At 42.4% G+C, this 13,645-nt stretch overlaps 1 long non-coding RNA gene across 1 annotated transcript in view; it reads left to right on the top strand.

The window, feature by feature from the left end:
- The window catches only part of LOC135410730 (uncharacterized), a 40,753-nt gene that overhangs the window by 19,668 nt on the left and 7,440 nt on the right, over nucleotides 1-13,645 (top strand). The window contains exons 4-5 of the long non-coding RNA XR_010428843.1: nucleotides 838-3,131; nucleotides 4,344-4,519. This is a non-coding gene — a long non-coding RNA (uncharacterized LOC135410730). The remainder of the gene's footprint in view (nucleotides 1-837; nucleotides 3,132-4,343; nucleotides 4,520-13,645) is intronic.

The following is a 13,645-nucleotide window of genomic DNA, read 5'->3' as shown; positions in this document are numbered from 1 at the left end:
AAATAGGCACTTTAGTAATTTCCCCCCTATTTTTCATGGCAAGTTGTCATTTGTTGTTCAAAGCCCTTTAAGGTTATCCTATTATTTGAAAACTTTAGAGGTTTCTTCAAAGAAGGAAACTGTGAAGAAAATGTTTGAGCCCATAATCCTATTTAGAGATGGGATTTTAGAGGTAAGAGGTCACCTCTTAGTTAAGGATTCCTTATTAGATTGTTGTTTAAAAGAAATAAAAGAAGAAAGTGGGGAGTGGGTAACACATACAATTGATTCCTTTCAGTTAAAATGCTGCAGTATTTTTATTTTCAAAGGTAGATGAACCCACTTTTAAAAAGTTCCTGATTTTTCTGGGCTGATCATCTAAATAGAAATCACATTTATTTAAAATAACCTTAGTGGTTTAAAATATTGCAGTTTGAGTTTTCTCTGCTGTCTGGGTTGGAATAGAAACAAAAGCCATCTGCTTTTTAGCTTGTCAGGAGATATCCATCATCCCACTGGCAATTTTGTTCACTGTGCTCCCAGCTGATGGCTTCCCTCTGACTAAATTCCCTGGAAAAGCACAGAATCCATATGTTTGCTTGTCTCAGAAACGGCAACGAAAAGCACAACGTAATGAAACAAAATAAATACATTTCAGGCAATAAAGATGGAAAAATAACAAAGCAAAAGGAGCCCAAGGGATTTGTTCAAACCAACAGAGCAATTTCTAAAAGCCTAATGGTGCAGCTCAGATTGTATATAATTGTATATTTGAAAACTCAGATTCGTTGGGTAAAAAAATTTGGTATTTTCTTCCTGTAATTTATAGTGGTTTGTTGGTTTGGGGTTGGTTTTCAGAAGTGACCTGGGAATTCAGTGGGTCAGGTTCCAATGGCACAGACCTGACCCCAGTGTGTGTGGCTGGAACTGGGCAGGTAAAGCAGCAGACAGTGATTTGAAATGTATTGATACTTGTATTTTTACCCCCCGGGGGGTATTTTAATGCAGCAGTAATTTAAGGCTGATGTATTTTAATCAATGCCTTGAAGCAATAGTTAAAGTCACAAAATGGCTTCTGTTAAACTTCCCTGTTTTCAAACACCCAGAACTTCCACTGGCAGCACAGATGGATTTGATCTATACCCCAAGCAGATTTCTTGGGGTTGGTTACTTAGTTTTATGCGTTATTTAAAAAAAATAAACCACCTTGGCTTCCTTTGAGCCATGGCCATCATAAAAACTGCACTTGGTATTATACTTTATGAGGTAAAATTGCAAATTTGCTCTTCTTGGCTCTCCACGAGAGACCAGTGAAGTTTGAACCTGCAGAGCTGCCACAGAGCCACGTCCTGTCTGTATTTTCACGTGTTTCAGCTGCCCCTCAGTGAGGACCTGCCAGGATGAGGGTTTGAAGGTCTTGCTGCAGTTCAGACTCTCTCATAAAGCAATTTGCTATTTTGACAACTTTGAAAGTGATGCAGTTTTGCATATTCAACATTTGGAGAGCTAATCCAGTGGCTTTTAACAAAGGCAGGTGATTGTTTCTCTTTTTTAGACCCAAATGAGGTGGGATGTGAGTAACTTCGGTGGTAAATTAATTGTAGGTGGTTTCTGCCTTTTTTGCAGTGGCTGAAGAGCCGATTTCTCTTGTAGCTGATTCTGGCAGGTTTGTTCCACTTAATGGTAAAAAGGTCAATTGCATGAGAATAAAAAGGAAGAAAAAATCTAAAATGACATCTTTGAACTAGACAGGCAGTGAAATTAAAATTCTAAATGGTTGATAGGAGGCTTGGAATGCCCCCTGAATAGAAGACTAAACACAGTCACCTCCTTTATGGAAGAATCTTTTGTTGAAGGTTGGCTTTTCTATCTTTTTGCTGAATTTCCATCAGCTATTTTATTGTCTAATTACTACCAGAAAAAGTTATTTATTTCTTTTGTCTAACAGCCATTTCTGCAAGTTCTGTGCCTGCCTTGACCACAGAAAAACCTCTTTTCTTCATTTCATTGCCTATATTATAAAGCACACTCTGTGTCTAATCCTTCTTTCCTTTACATCTTGATTTTAGCAATAAATGTTGCCTGAAAGTTTGGATCTAATTATTGAAATCACTTGGGAATCTCCTACGTACAGAAAGATGATCAAAACTCTAATTTTTATTTATAGTCTCAGTTCTAATTAATGCACATCTTTGTCTGAGCAAAATTATCCCCTTTCTGATATTTTTTTTCCATGCTTTATGGTTTGGGATCATCTCTACGTTTCATCAATATCCAGCTGGATTTTTTCCTCCAGTTCATTAATAAAGATATTAAATTGCACCAGCCAACATAACAACAAACATTGCTGGATCTGTTCTTTCCCCTTGAGGTCTATACCCTTTGTTTCCTTTACAGTCAAACATTTCCAGTGTTTTCCTCCACGTTGATCAGGTATTGTCTTGCCAGATTCCTTACTTTAAAATTTCCTGGGTATGAAATTTTAGTCCAATTAAAAGCATCCTTCTCCTTCTTTCCCCTTTGCCCCATCGAGTGAATTTTTTTCCTCATTTGTATTTTTTGCAAAATAATTCAGTTTCATCCAAATGTTGAGTCTCTGCCAAACCCGAGAGGGACTTTAACTGGAACACAGCGGGGTTAGAGGTGGAGTATCCATGGAAACAAACTTCCCTGCAGATGTTCAGATATTCCTCGGGCATCCCAAGCACGGGTAGAACGTGGGGCTGGTTCTGTCTTTGAAGGTTCACACCTGACCAGCACAGCCTGAGCTCTGTGTAATGGCAGATCCCAGCTCCAACAGGTGCTTCAGAGTAATTGTGCTGAAATAATGGATCCACTTCCCTGGTATTGCCTTTGTAAGGAAAAGCCTACATTTTCTCAGTGTTTCATTCTCTCAAGTTGCATCCTTAGCTCCATTCTCTCCCATTTTGCTCTGCTTTTTAAGCAGCTCTGTTAAATCCTTGCCTTAACCTTTATATCATTCCCCTCTCCTTGAACCTGAGCCCATCCACAGCCAGGACTGCAGCCAAACCCTGCCTGGCTCAGCCAAGCAGCTCCAGCCAGGAATATCATCCATGGGATTAGATGGGCGAACACAGGAGAAGTAACCAGAATGCAACAGCTCAACACCCTTCTCCCAGTCCAGCCCTCAGGTAATTCTCCCTGAATTCCATAAAGATGTATCTAAAAGATCTCTTTTTTTTTTTCCTGTTTACATTTTTTTCCTCTCTGGTTTCATTCAGGCCCTTTGGTCTAAGCCAATTCTTAAAGTTCTAATTGCTCAGGAGCCCCTCACGTGCTCCTGCAGGGAGCTTGGCACCATACAGGCAGATTCCAGTGAAAAAATTGGGGGTTTAGGCAATTTATGATTCCCAGGAGGAGGCAGTGTTTTTAATCTGCTCATAAACTAAGCTCTGAACCTAATTTTTTGTTAGTTTCTTCATTACTCTTCAAAATAATCTTAACCTGGAGCTCAGGTAGAGAATTCTCATGTTGATAGAAGCTGGCAAAGAGAAATGAGCTGACAACAGAATTGCTGGCTTGGTGTCCCCTCCCTTCATCCCATTCTCTATTTCCTTCCTCTGGTTTTGTAGCCAAAATAACTGAGTATTTATGAAGTAAATTCTTATTTTAATAAGCATTAACCAGACAACGTGTAATTATCGACACGGGAGCAGAAAATAAGGTGCTGCATTAAGGGATGTCAGTGAAAATAATGGATCTAAAACTGCAGAGACTTTTTTATAAGCACATCAGAAATGCTTGAGGCTTCCCAGATGATCCAGGGGGGGTTTCCCAATTCCTGCCTTGTTTGCATCCCTCCTTAGTTCAGTTTAGACTCTATTCCTTTCCAGCCACGTGTTCTTCCAAAACACAACAAGATGTTCTGGCCCATTGTAGTTGCTCCCTGTAAATGGGACAGTGAAAATTAATGGGTTTGCCTGACCCCAGGTCAAAGAGCTCTTTAACCTGGTTCTTTCTCTTTAACTTCCTGGCCTGATAATGCTGGAAATAAATCCTTCAGGGAGGTGCTCTGGGCTGTGTCTTAACCTATGGCAGTTACATCATGTGCCCTGAAACAACTGCGAAGAAATGAAGCTTCATGTGTAGTTTGCTGAGTAAATCTTCATGGTGTTGGGTTTTTTGCACCAGTCTGAGGAAGCCGAGTTTGGTGTTTGCCACTGAATCCTTTTCAGAATGTTTAAAATGAAAATTTTTTACGAAAAAAAAAAAAGAAAAATAATCTAGACCCTGTTAATGAGTTTAAGATTTCTTTTTTTTTTTTTTTCCACTCAAAAAATAGTTCTTAAATAGCCTGAGAGTTCTGCAAGCTTGTAATTGTGTTCATCCTGGTGTCCCTGTAGGCCCTGGACATTGAACTGGTCAAACAAACGGGCTCAGTTGGATGTTGGGAATGAAGGACATCCCTGGACTTGGGTGAGATCAAAGGAAATGTCGACCACGAGCTGCCAGGGAGTGCTGCACCTTCCCAACCACTTGGGAAATGAGTGGAATTCCCTCCAGGATGAACCAGGCCGGGGTGAGTGTGGATATTACACATCCATATGGATTTACATCAGAGCATGGAATGCCTTGGCACTTGGCAGAACCTGGCACATCAGGGAGTGGGGAGTGACTGCAGAGCATTCCAAGTGCCTGATAAATGTAATTAATAATTAGATGTTTCCCTCAAGGACTGGTTTTGCTGCAGGAATTGTTCCTAGGTAATTCACAACACTGCTAGTTTGGTTGGGTTTCCCACAATCCTATGGGATTGTGAGACATTTACATTACAAAGGACTGAAAAATGTGGTCACTGGAGTCAGGATAATTACAAGTCATTATTATGGTAATTAATAATGGTAATTTTAGTGCCAATGGGTCCCATCCTTTCAATTAGCTGGGAATGAGATGAAGGTCTTGTGGCAGAAAAGGAGGAAGAAAAGGTGCTTTTTGGTTTACTTTGCTCATATCCCTGGAGAGGAGAGGAATTACAGCGGGAAGGAGCCTGTGATTGCCATTGTCATTTGTAGCTGGGTTTGTTGTTGTTCTCTTATTTTTCCAGGGGCAGTTGTATAATTTGTTGACATCATTAGTTGATAGTAACTGTGTCTAACCTGCATTTTCCTTGAAGTTTGCTATTGCCTACTCAGCCAGAAGAAAGGCTGGTGTGCCCAAAGCTGCATTTGCTGGTTTAATAGGGCCTGAAAACTTGTTCATAGCAGGGGAAAATTGATTAAAGAGGGTTGTTCCTGGGAAAAATCCATTCTGCTCCTTTGGAAAGCAAGAACAAAGATCTGTGTTTAATTCTCATGAGCTGCCACCTGAGGGCCAAGCCAAGGACACCCAAACCAGTCACTTCACCTGGGCAGTGCCTGGAGTGACCTTGGGAACAGTTTTATGGAAAATAACGCTCACAAGCCTTAAAAAGACAGGCAAGGGGATGGTGAAGGTGGTAACCACTAAGGTGGGCACAGAGTGCCTGCAAATGCCTGGATAAAAGGGGGCCTCCTCTACTGGTGCTTTTTAAGTGTCCTTAAAACTTACAACTCCAAGGCTGCCAGAGCTCAGGGATCCTTTGGCTGATCCTCTCAGGGACAGGGTGTGACTGCTGGGATGGGCCTGTGCAGGGCTGAGGGCTGGACTGGATGGTCCTCCTGGGTCCCTTCCAACTCAGCATATCCTGGGATTCTGTGACTGCTTACTGTTCTAGTCATCCTGCCCAAACAGAGCCTGTTCCCAGTGAATCCCTGGGACTTGATGACCCATGTGCAGGGTGGGTTTTCAAGGAGCAGTGGGCAGGTGTGACTCAGGACTCATTTCTCAGGGCACTGATCAACCGTGCAGTAGTTTCCTGCTGCAAGCTCAGCCTCTGTCATCCTGAAATACTGAGAGTGGGAGACTGGAATGCTCTGCAAATACCGGCCTGGTCATGGGGAAAACTGGAGACTGGGATTGATGGCACTGAAGGCATTTTGCTAGTGCAGAACTGGGTCTGCTGCTGCTCCCTACTCTGGGCGTGTGTCACTGCTGCTTCTCGGGAGCTGCCTGCCCTGCTGATCCGAGTCCGAGGGGCTGGATCGGCACAGCCCCTGTCCTGCTGCTGCAGGAGGGGCACCCAGCCCCTTTGTACCAGCAGTTCAGGGCAGGAGGCTGGGTTTGCTGGCTTGGATTTTTCCCAGTCTGACTCCTGTAGAACATTCAATCCCGGGAAGTTTTGTAGCTCTCCCACTTAAGCTTGTGGAGCTGTTTTCCCTCCTCTTCCCTCCGTCCCACTTAGAGTGGCAATTCTGTTCTTTTTTATTTTGGCTAATCAAGCCAAAGTCTCTCAGTTCCCGGTTTCCTTCTGTTCCCCAATTACCCTGATAATCCTTTTCAAACCAGTTTGCCTTTCTGACTCTGTTACAGCTCTGGTAGCCTTTGCTCAGCCTCTCAAATGAGATAATTAGGCCCTTGTCCAGCAGCTTGCAGGTTGAAAATAATTCCCATAGCTTTAATTCCTCCTTTTTGTCACTGTGTGGGAACCTGGTCCGAGATCACCTGGGTGGGTGTTCAGTGAGTTCATTTGACACAGTTACACCAGAGCACTTTGCTGCTGCCTGAGCCTGAGTTTGTGCCTTGTCCTGCTGAGTTTCACCCAGTTCTGGTTTCCCTCATCACTCATAAACTTGGGGTTACTTAAGCAATATACAGGTTATGATATATTTGCTGAGCCCATGATTCTTTTTGAGGGTTGACCAAATAAAATCAATATTGGAAGATAATTCTGCTGAGAAAAATGGGTGAATTTAATGGAGGGAGCTGAACTTTGTAATTAGCACCTTATCCAGCAGTTGAGGATGTGTTTGTGTAAATTGGCTTTAAACAAAACAACAGTAAACTTGGTTTCTGCAGGGTTTAGATGTTGCAGGAGATAGCTTCCGATTTCATTTCCACATGTCCTATGCAGCCAACAGAGTGCAAAAGGCACAATAAGAGCTTTGCACTCCAACAAAATCCTTTTGGATTATCTGATTTAATAACACAGAGGAGAAAATAAAATTTCCTTCTGGGTTGGTATAAATAGACATAACTTTTGACTTCTGGAGGCTCTTCTTACTTAGAGTGGCTGAGGCTGTGGCTGTAATATGTTATTTTTTGTGACATTTTCTACCACAGGTGCTTTTAAATGGAAAGTGGTGCTCAATTTAAAGGGAAAAGGGACAAAAAAATGAATGAAAAAAAATTTCCATTGTGAAAATTTAGGCATTTAAAAGTCACTTGAAGAAAGAAGGTTCTTTTAGGTGCTGGTGCTGCCGAGTTAATATTTATCTGGTTACAAATGACCTGCCCTTGGATCACAAAGCTCAGGATAATTTAAGACCTGTCATTGTCATAAGTTGTTATTAATTTTGGATGACTTCAGACCAGGTTCTCAATGAAAATTCAGTGTGGTAATGGCAATGGGACTTCCTGGGTGAGAAGTTCTTTCTCTGAATAGGGAAGTCCTCATTGCATCAATGACTGCTTATTAACCTGTTCTGTATTAAGTCTAAACTGCAGCTTTTTAAACAAGAAATACCAAAAATAGGAGCATTGCAAAATACTTATTTCTGAGCAATTTTTGAGCCACGTTGGTTTTGATTCATTTTTTTATGGCCAGAGATGTTTCCTGACACGTGAAAAGTCTGTTTTCAGGAGGTCTGAGGGGTCTATGTAAAACATTTTGCTGTTATGATGGATTAATATCCTTGTGCTAAGTAAGGCTTAAAGCCTAATTCAGCTTCATTAATGCAGCCAATTCATTGTGCATCCACTTCCATCCTGTTCAGGCACATAAATGGGACCCCTGATATCCTGGAATAGAGCAGGACATGTTGCATTAACATGGAGAAGTGAATCCTTTCTCATTATTTAATTTTTTACCATATTCCAGGCAGGCAGGATAATTAACATGCAGCAGGGCATGGTCTAGATGACCAGTTAACCTCAGATAAATGTGCTCTGGTAATTACTCCCCACACAGCAATGCAAATATTAGAGTAAGTTTTAGGAGGGGATTTTATGGATCTTCGAGTTCGAGTAGTTTCAGATTAAATAAACTGACTGAACTTCACTTGAAATTTTCACCCCCAGACCATTTTCTCTCCCTTCTGCCTGAACATGGAACTACACAAGTCAGCACTGCCTGAACTTCCCAAACCTTTGGCTGCTGAATTGGATACAGTCCAGGCTGGATGCTCAGACAGCCCCATTTCTGGAGACAGGGGAAGTTTCTTTGGATTCTTTTCCTGTTGCACAGATACCCAGGCAAACTCCTGACAGTCAGTGGAGGCCATGGAGCTCATCCAGACCCAACCACCCTTTCCATCAACAGCAGCACCTTCCTGCTGGCCCTGGCACCCAGAGCCACTTCCATGGGGGTGACCTTGCTGACAGCTCTGTCTCCAGGGCCAAAATTCCCTTGCTTTTGCAGACATCCCTCTGAATTCCTCATGGCCTTTCCCTCCTGAGATCCACCAGAGCAGTCAGCTCTGCTGTAAGGTTTGTGCTCGTGCAGCATCACTTGATGAATGACAAGGTTGGTGCATCTTACACTGGGGCCTGGGGAGTAACATAATGTAATATAAAATAATAATTAAAGCAGTTGTGGTTGGCTGCTCTCAGAGCTCTTCACAGGCAGGATCTGCAGAGGGGGCAGCTCTGTACTTTAGGAAGTAACTCTTTTCCAACTGGTCAGATTAACACAAAGGAGAAGGAATATTTAATTATACCCTTGCAGAGGGACCAAGTTCCAAACTGTACCACTGCAGGAGAGAGATCTGGAAACCCCATTTAATAGGGTCCCTAAGCCATGTTGTTCAGCCACATTTTTCCATTTCTGAACAACCTGCTAAAAATCCTGCTCTGTGTTCACACAATTATTTCCATGGACATTCACTTTGTATTTGTGGGAACTTTAATTTGGGGAGTTGCAAGAAGTGGAGCACCTGAGCTCTGCCTGGGAGTGGATGTTGATCCCGCTTTCTACCCCCTCACAATTAGTTAGTATGATTAACATTAGTTAATAAGCATTGCTTGAGTCCACTACGGGTTTTCTTAGCAACTGATCCAACTGTCCAAAGGTGCTTAATGTCAATTATATAAATCCATCTCTCTCCTGTAAAGTACATTTAGAGAGGCTGACACCAGCTGCTGCTGCAATGAGCTTTTTTAGCAGCATTAAAATTGTAAAAGTCGACATGTTTCAAGTGCTGTTTAACAATTAATTTGCCTAAATATCAAATCTGATTTAAATGTCTTCAGTCAAAGCAGAGACATGCATGAGAAATTCCAGATGAATGGGTTTAACCCAGATGACATTACATGGGATGACACAAAGACTGGGCATCAGGAAGGAGGTGGTTGTCATGAGTTTGGCATTGAAGACCTGTCTGGTTTTTCCATGTGCCCTAAAAACTGCTTAATTTCTGAAAAAGCAGCAAATTTACAGCCCTGGCAAAGGTCATTCAGAGCAGGAGTAATTCTGTGCTACGCCAGACTTGATACCAGGCCTTCTGAGTCTGAAAAATAGCAGGGGAAAGGGCTCTTTTTAATCTGTCTTTCAGAAATTAAACCCTTTTTGGGATACATTATCCTGCCTCTTGAAAACACCAAAGGACAGGCTGGGTGCCAGGATGTAACAAGCTGCTTTCTGAGGTACCAGCTCTCACCTTTATTCAGGTTTGAAGGGATTAAAAGCTGTGCTGGAAAAACTCTTTGATCAAAGGAGCCTTTGGAAATGTGACAGTCTGCATCTCTAAGTTGCTGTATCCGGTTCAGCCCAGCCTGGCATCACACTCTGACACCATTCTGCCATCCCCACGTGCTCATCTCAAGCCCAAAATCCAAATTCCCCATCAGGATACTTTGGCATTTAAAGGGTGTTTTTCTAACTGAGACATATCACAAGTATTAACAAAAAAAAAAAAAAAAAAAAGGAAATTAACTGCAGAGTGGATTTTTTTTTTTCCCAGACTTTGCCAAGGTTTTTGTTACATGGGAGGATATGAGGGAAAGATTACTGTAATGAATGTCACGTGCCTTTGATTTACCTGCTTGGGTTTAGTCTTTTACTGTTGAATTACACCAAGAAAAGACCTTTCAGGGCAGCAAGAGCAGGAAATGAAGCAGCAACGAGTGATAAAGGAGACTTTGGGGGGAAATATATCAAGGACACTTCAGGAAACAGCGGGATGTTCTTTCTTAAGGAATGTTCAGCAGTTTGGGTTTGTTTGGATTCTTGTTTTATTTCCTGAAGCTCTCCCTGAGCTGAGCCAGAGCTCGAGTGCAGGTTTAAGAGGTGAATGTTGGTGAGGGATGGCCTTTAGACAAACCCTTGCTGGGAAACTTTGGGGCTCTAATTTGTTTTCAGAGTGGTTTTAGATGATGCCATAAAGTGTCATTTTGCAAAGTGCTGTTTGGAATCACTTGAAGTGAATGTAACAGTCTGTAAGATGTAAATATTCCTGGAAGGGCCTGAGGTTCAGTTTGCCTACAGCATGGAAATGAGGACATCAGGATTGAGTGCAAGGGAATGAATTCCAGGAGAAACCCACAGATCTGGCCAAGGAACTGTGACAGTTGCTGATGTCTTGGGTGCTTTCAGTTCATGCTGCATGAACATTGAGTTCAAAAACATTGAGTATTAAGACCCTCATGGATGGCTTTAAAGAGCTGCTCTGTTCAATGCAACCAGGAAAGGTTTGCAGGTCAATGCAGTGGTTTGGGTGAAGAACTCCCTCGTGGCACAGAGGTGGCAGCAGATGTGAAAGCAGGATTTGGCCCCTGTTTTAAGATAACACCTTTCTTTGCTCTGCCTCTGCTGTGGCATTTCCTTACACCAGAGCAAAGGCTCTGAGTTCAGGCTGGGGGTTTGCATGCCAAGGAAACGCTCAAGAGCTGAGCACAGCAGCTACAAAAGGGCAGAGCCGTGGATTCCCAAGAGAACTGGGACAGTAAATTTGGTTTAGTTGGAGCATGTGAGCAGCAGATGGTTCGGGACAAACTGCAGGACGTGGAAACCACAGGGATATGTCAGGAGAACAAGTCACTGCCAGGTGAAGTGTTGGAATTCTGTGGGATAACCCACAATCCAAGCTCTGAAACAGTACTGGCTGTGACCCTTTCACAAATGTGAGGGGTTTGTAAGTACCTGGGGGTTCAGAGGGACACTGAGTGTTCAGGTGGCAGGAGAGCAGGATCACTCTGCCATTCCAGGAAGCTCTGTGGTTTGGTGTCTTTCTCAATAGCTCAGCTGACCTACTTTGACTCAATTCCTTGGAACTGCCAGACCTTAAATGCACTTAAACTGGAGGAAATAATTAGTTTGGTTCTTGGAGACTCTGTAGCATTTGGGCTTAGAACAGCTGTAGCAGTCACAACTGCTTGGCAAGTATATATATATATTTTTAAAATTAGATAAATGCACTTTTCTTGTCTTATCTCTTGTTTATCCCAAAGCATGTGGAACATAGGGAATATTGCTGATTTTAAGTCTTTTTTGTTGTTGTTTAATGGACTTCAAAGGAATGGAAACAGAGAATGGCTGTAATTCAGTAGTTTGGGAAGAGGGCAAGCATTAGCCTTTAATTATTAGTCACAAACTTTACTGTCAAGACTGTGAAGAACTGGAGGAAAGTTCCACAAGCACAAACTGCTTCTAGGGAGAGGAGATTGCACAACTGGGCTGAGAGGACAGAATGCTGTTGGGGAAATCAAACTGCCGTGTCTGTGGGGAATTATAACTCCCAGTAAAGATATCAAGGCTCATCCCTCAGTTACAGATGTCTGCAGGCAAAGGGTGTGTCTTCACCCCTGCAGCCTCCTCAGTTTTGGGGATCTTTGTCTCCCACACTGGGTGAATAACCTGCATTTAGGAGTTGTGAGATCAGCACTGAGCTACTGAAATCCTGTGTAAAGCACACCTGGAATCATTTAATTCCTACTGGGATAAGTGAAGATTAATTGGACTGTAATTGGCGACTTGGCCATCTGTGTAATGTCACTGTGGGCAGAGCTTTAGGCTCAGCTCATGAGAGGAGGATTCAGCTCTTCCCATCCCTAACCAAACATCACTTTATTTCCTAGGGATTTTTTTTTTCATCTTCCCCCTCACTTTTGGGAGCATATATGGGAGGTTTCGAGGGACTTCTGCCTTTCCTTAGAATCAAAAAAATGCAATTTTTAAACTTAAGAAAATTTATGGAACAATGAATGTCCATGTGCTGGTATAAAGAAATGTTCCTAAGAATGTGTAAGGCAAGCCCTGGAAGGGATGGGGCCAAAATGACAACAGCTGGAAAACTGTAATAGGAAAAAAAAATAACAGGGATTAAGGCCAATTCTAGGAAAAAACTTTACTCTTGTGCTTTAAAACACGTGTCTTATATCCTTAGTTGCACTGGTTTTCATGAGACATAATCACTTGAATGCTTGAAGTGTTTATAGAGTTTGTTCTTTGAAGTACTTTCTGTATCAGGATTTAAAAAAAAAAAAAAACAAACACAAACTCACTCCTGTTGCTGGACTTTTTTTCCATCCAGCATTGCAGCACTTTGGTGTCCCATCCATCCTCAGGCTTTTCACCTGTGTCTGTAACATTTTACAAGGATTTCACTGAAGTCAGTAAATCAACCTGGATTTACACTGAGAGTTTGCTGCACCTTGTTTTTTATAGAGGGTTTTTCTGGATGGTTGTCTCGGTCCCAAACACAGGCCTTGCCTGTAAAGGTGGGGGGGGATTTTTGGGGAGGAGACAGGACCAGGTTACTGCTGAGGTCCTGACCAGCCTCAGCTGTCAGTGGATCCATGTTCCTTCACCTCTGCAGTGCCCAGGAGTGCAGGATAAAAGCAGAGGAGCTTTGAGGTGACGGTCAGGATCGTGTGCCGTGGTGTGGGAAAGGTGACACACAGGAGGGCTAAAAATACACACGTGGCACAACCACCTCGCTCATTATGCACCTGGGAAGCTGCTTTGCAAATCGACCTAATAGTATTTAATCAGCTTTATTTAGAGATGAATTAGCATTTGACTTTGAGTCTGTAGTTGCAGAAGTCACCAGAGTTCCTGGGGGGTTGTTTTCATGGAGCTGTGAAAAGCTGGAACAAGTGATAACTTCCCATTTCCAGTGGGATCCACATCTGTTCATTTCTCTGTTTTCTTCCATGCAAAATCTGTGGTTCTTCTACCGAAACTTTTTGTTAGTCAACCAAAAGTCTCACAAGACAAGGGCCTTTCAGGCTGCCTGGAGAAACTTCATATCCTGCCAGTTTAGCTTTTAAAATGCCAGGTTTTAGCTGTTAAATTGCCAGTTGTAGCTTTTTAAAATGCTTTTCGTAGCACCATTTATTCTTAGAAGGTAAGTGGCACCGACACAGAACATCAGATTGGGACAATATTCTTTTTTTCTTATTTTTCTTTTTTTATAACACAAACTGCATTTCATCCTGTGGGTTTATTGAGGTGGATTTGTCTGTGATGCTCCTGTAGACTATTTACACATATATGGAAGTAAACTACATTCTGTCCCAGAAAAGATCCCTTGTAATTAGCATTTCCCTGGGTGTTTTTTCTGCTTTATTGTTTGCATACTGCTCCTGCTCCAGTCCCCCAAAGCTCCTGGGAATCTCTGTACTTTATAGGATA

This window comes from Pseudopipra pipra, chromosome 3 (genome assembly GCF_036250125.1).
Source record: "Pseudopipra pipra isolate bDixPip1 chromosome 3, bDixPip1.hap1, whole genome shotgun sequence".
In the NCBI taxonomy this organism is placed as follows: domain Eukaryota; kingdom Metazoa; phylum Chordata; class Aves; order Passeriformes; family Pipridae; genus Pseudopipra; species Pseudopipra pipra.
The sequence above is the reverse complement of the archived record's forward strand: the minus strand, read 5'-3'. Positions and strand labels throughout refer to the sequence as shown.